Source organism: Dermacentor silvarum, chromosome 8 (assembly GCF_013339745.2).
Source record: "Dermacentor silvarum isolate Dsil-2018 chromosome 8, BIME_Dsil_1.4, whole genome shotgun sequence".
NCBI lineage: Eukaryota > Metazoa > Arthropoda > Arachnida > Ixodida > Ixodidae > Dermacentor > Dermacentor silvarum.
In genome coordinates, this window is record NC_051161.1 from 153595787 (window position 1) to 153600416 (window position 4630).

At 46.3% G+C, this 4630-nt stretch overlaps 1 non-coding gene across 1 annotated transcript; it reads left to right on the forward strand.

Moving 5' to 3' along the window:
• The first annotated feature begins 3182 nt into the window (after window positions 1–3182).
• Trnas-aga (transfer RNA serine (anticodon AGA)) lies at window positions 3183–3257 on the forward strand. The gene has a single exon. It is a non-coding gene; the product is annotated as a tRNA-Ser (tRNA).
• The last annotated feature ends 1373 nt before the right edge of the window (window positions 3258–4630 follow it).

Below are 4630 nucleotides of genomic sequence, written 5' to 3' on the forward strand. Positions count from 1 at the left end.
TCACTTGTCATGTGTTTGTGTGTCCGCTACCTTTGTGTGTCACACTGCCCACCCCAGCACAACGAACGATGTAGTGAGTCAGAATATCTACTCGCCACTTGATTCCTTGGAAGAGGTGTCGCTGTTGGGCCCCATTTTCTGCAGCATGGAGCCTATGCCCTCTTCAATTTGAAGTCTGCGTACTTGAACTTGCTGCATGTATATTCTGTAAAAGAAGGAAAATGCATTTTAGAGACATAATTTTGGGACATATCTTGGGAAGTACAACCCTGACACAATATCAGGAACAATGTCTTGCCGTATATTGGCAAAATACAACGGTGACGCAGCTTGAACAATTTCCTGAATTTTCGTAAGTCAACAGTAACGACCCGGAATAGAGATGAATTGGAATCCAGAATGGCGTATTACGGAACGTTAAATTCCGGGCTTCGAACACTTTTAAACCACCTTCTGTGGTATTTTGTTCTGAGGTCTCTTTCTCTGTAGTATTAGTAGAATCAAAACCCACCGCACCGCCAAAAAATTTAATACGCAAATTTGACTACTTTAGGAAATATGATTAAGAACACAGAATCTGTGCAGGCACGGATGTTAGAAGCTTACAAAAAATTGTAACAATGTCACAAAAGAGCGCGTAATCCAAGCGCGTGCCGCGTGTCACACAAGACAGCGAAAGAACGCGCCGGCCCCGCGCCAACTTCAACAGAGAGGGAGAGCGCCTACGCCTCAAACAACAACGCAAACAACGGCGCCGAAACGTCTAGAAGAACCTCGACGAAGCGCCGTTAACCAGAGAGGGAGAGAGAGAGAGCACACGCGCGCGCCGAGACTCTTTCTCACCCGGCGAGTCGAGAGAGATAACTACAGCGCTTTATCTGTTGCTCCTTCGCCTTTCTTTCTTCTTTTCACTCCTGCGCCTCTCTTTCCTCTCTTATATGTCGCTCCTTTGCTTCTCTTTCTTCTTTGGCCCTTTCGGCCGCTAGCCTCTCTCTCTCTCTTTCTAAAGCTTCTTTTTCCTTCTGGCTAACCCAGTTGGATTACGCGCTCTTTTGTGACAAACAGTAAAGGTAACCAAAGCCCTCCTGCTTTTGTCGGGCAACTCAGGAGAGTTGTTAGGTATGAATTATACCAAGAAAAACTACAGCTGGTGTAAGTGGCAGTGAACTTTTTGTACACACTTTGTCGCAGCATGCAGATCAGACGCTTTGCCGTGTTGCCAGGTTGCAGAAGTGCCGGAGGTTCGTATGGGGTGTAGAGATGCCTCTGACTCACCAAAATCGTGAGTTACATAAACAATAAACAAAATATGTTTACTGCAATCTCTGTTTAAACTTGAAACTTGCGATTTAACAAGATCATGTTATTTTATGAAAAGTCTCGTACAACCAGCTCCAGAAAGCTGCATCTGGCTGTACAAATGTCCGATTATTACATCACAATAACAGGCGGTTATTTAACATTTAAATGGCACTGCAGAAAACATGAATCTACTATCAAAAGCGTCGCTCAAACGCAGATATGTAGTAAGTGAAATGTGAATTGAACTATGAAGAAAATTTTTTAGCATGTGAAAAGCATTCCAAAACCTAATTTCTTTATGCGGCGCAACAAAGCACTGTCCCAACGTTCGCTGCGCTGAAAAAGAACAGACCCCCTCCTTTTCAGGAGAGAAAAAAAAAAGATATTTAGTTTGAAAAGAAACATTGCTGTTGAAATTTTGGCGTCTTAGTAAAAGCAGAAACCTTTACAAATACACTAGAGCACACAGGACATCCAACACAAGACATGCAGGCTGTCTGACAACTTTCTGTAAATAGAACAATTTGGAAACAACCTAAAATTTGGCAATGTGTCAGACGAAGCAATCGGGTGCCATCTCACGTAGTCGTTAGCCGTGAAGACGACACCAGGACGTACGTCCAGAAATACGTGTACGATATTTTTCGCTGAGAATTTACGGACACAAACGGTAACTTTTCGTGATTGAATTTTTGTGCCCATTCAGACCAAACAATCCCCGGCGCTAGCACACTTCATAGAAGAAAGCAAATAAACGATAAAGCTTCAGCCAACATCAACACGTGTCAGAACAATTTTCATGAAACTGAATGCTATATCTGCACTGCCACAAAGCAATGAACATTCGGAAAGCACATCTATCATTTTTGTCGCTTTACTAGTAATATTGCGATCTGTATAACAATGTACACTTCACGGACAACAAGAATTCGCGCAAGCGCCGGACTTACCTCTCATGCGTACTCGGCAACCGCTTCTTCGTGTCACTGGTTCCGCGGCATCGTACAGGTACCGCGGCAGGAACCGTCGGTGCACGGCCCATCCAGCGTAAACACTGTAGAATTGTGGATTAACTACAGCACTTGATAGCACGACTTTCAACAAATTCTTTCGCGCACTGTGATCCGATGCGAGCGCAGCGAGAGTACCTGAGGCTTTTCACGAGCCGGGAACAAAGAAAGTGCGAACGGGCCTAACTACGATAATCATCGGCGTAGAACATGGAAGATACTGATGTAATAGTTCAGCGGAAATCCGCTAGGTGGAGATAAGTAATTAAAGAGAAACTGAGACATCCACCCAAATGTAGCAATTCGCTACTATGGAAACCCAACTGGGTTCCTCGAAAGAAAGCCTCGCAGTTGAAGAAAAATTCGTCCTGATCCGGGACTCGAACCCGGGACCACCGCCTTTCCGGGGCAGCCGCTCTACCATCTGAGCTAACCAGGCGGCTAGCAGATGGCAGGGCGAAGTCGAATTTGTCGACAACTCGAAGCAAAGGCAAGTATATGATGTAATAGTTCAGCGGAAATCCGCGAAATCATATACTTGCCTTTGCTTCGAGTTGTCGACAAATTCGACTTCGCCCTGCCATCTGCTAGCCGCCTGGTTAGCTCAGATGGTAGAGCGGCTGCCCCGGAAAGGCGGTGGTCCCGGGTTCGAGTCCCGGACCAGGACGAATTTTTCTTCAACTGCGAGGCTTTCTTTCGAGGAACCAGTTGGGTTTCCATAGTAGCGAATTGCTACATTTGGGTGGATGTCTCAGTTTCTCTTTAATTACTTATCTCCACCTAGCGGATTTCCGCTGAACTATTACATCATATACTTGCCTTTGCTTCGAGTTGTCGACAAATTCGACTTCGCCCTGCCATCTGCTAGCCGCCTGGTTAGCTCAGATGGTAGAGCGGCTGCCCCAGAAAGGCGGTGGTCCCGGGTTCGAGTCCCGGATCAGGACGAATTTTTCTTCAACTGCGAGGCTTTCTTTCGAGGAACCCAGTTGGGTTTCCATAGTAGCGAATTGCTACATTTGGGTGGATGTCTCAGTTTCTCTTTAATGGAAGATACTGCACGCTACATTACGTGGTCCCAGGGTTTTGGGTCATTATTACGCAGAAAAAACCGCACACTTTCTGTCGGCACAGCGTACATACGAATAAACTACACATCGGCCGGCGTTAATGCAGCGACTTGCCGACAGGTGAAGACGGAAAAATAGTAGCACCGGTAATTTAACCGGCACTCCCGTGCTCCCGGTGGCGCCATCTGTTGGCCGGCACGCGACCATGTTTTCTGTGATCGCATGGCGTTGTGTGGCACATTGTATATAGGTATGCTTACATCCAGGCTGTGAATCGACCCATAGTACAACTGCTGCATTTAATGCAGGTTATGTAGCCATTACCTAATATCAATTGAAGCGTACCGAATGAGAAGAAGAAGTCTGAGAACATCGGAGGGAGCGGGGGGATTGAAGACGAGAATAAAGAAGCTAGTAATGGCGACATGACGCTTGTTTGATCTGTTTGATATGTGCGGGCTTATTAGATATTTTGGCGCAGCCGACAGGATGAACGAAGATGTGGGTGACTTTTTTCGTGGAGAAGTACAACGACCGAGTGGTATTCAAAGGCTACCAAGTCCAGGATGATTCCCCGGTCGACCTCCCTTTGGACACAACAACGGGTGAGCTCCTGGATGTTGTTCTGGATCGAGCTTCTATGTCGCCCGAAGAGCTTGTTAAACGAGGTTCGGCGAAGGTGAATATCCCAGTGACCCTGTTTAACCAGCTTGTACTAGGACGACCATTAGGTCGTGGAGCATCATGTGACAAGATGTCAACAATTATTCGGGCCATAACGACTCAACAGCAACAATTTTTGCAACAGAATGCCATGACGGAAACTCTCCTGTCTGCTTTACGCCACAAAAGAAACCACCCAATTGAAATTTTATGGCCTGAAACTTTTGACGGGTCTTCGGATAACCCAGAAGGGTGGATCACGTTTTATGAGGCCGCAGCGAAATACAACGGATGAATGTCTGACCAAGACCGGGTCTTAAACATGCGACAATTTCTCAGTGGTGTAGCAAAAAAGTGGCACGAGTTGCGGTTCTTAGAGCATGTTTGCGAACCTTGGTGCATGTGGAAAGAGAACTTCCTGTCTACATTCAAAACAAATAGCGTACAGCGATGGGACCAGGCGCTGTTCTACCGTTTTAGGTCTGGTTCACCGCTTGACTACTTCCTTGAGAAGCAGCGACTGCTTCGACTTGCTGAACCAGAGTTGCCATTAAGATCAGTCTTAGCACTTGTAATTCACGGTCTCCC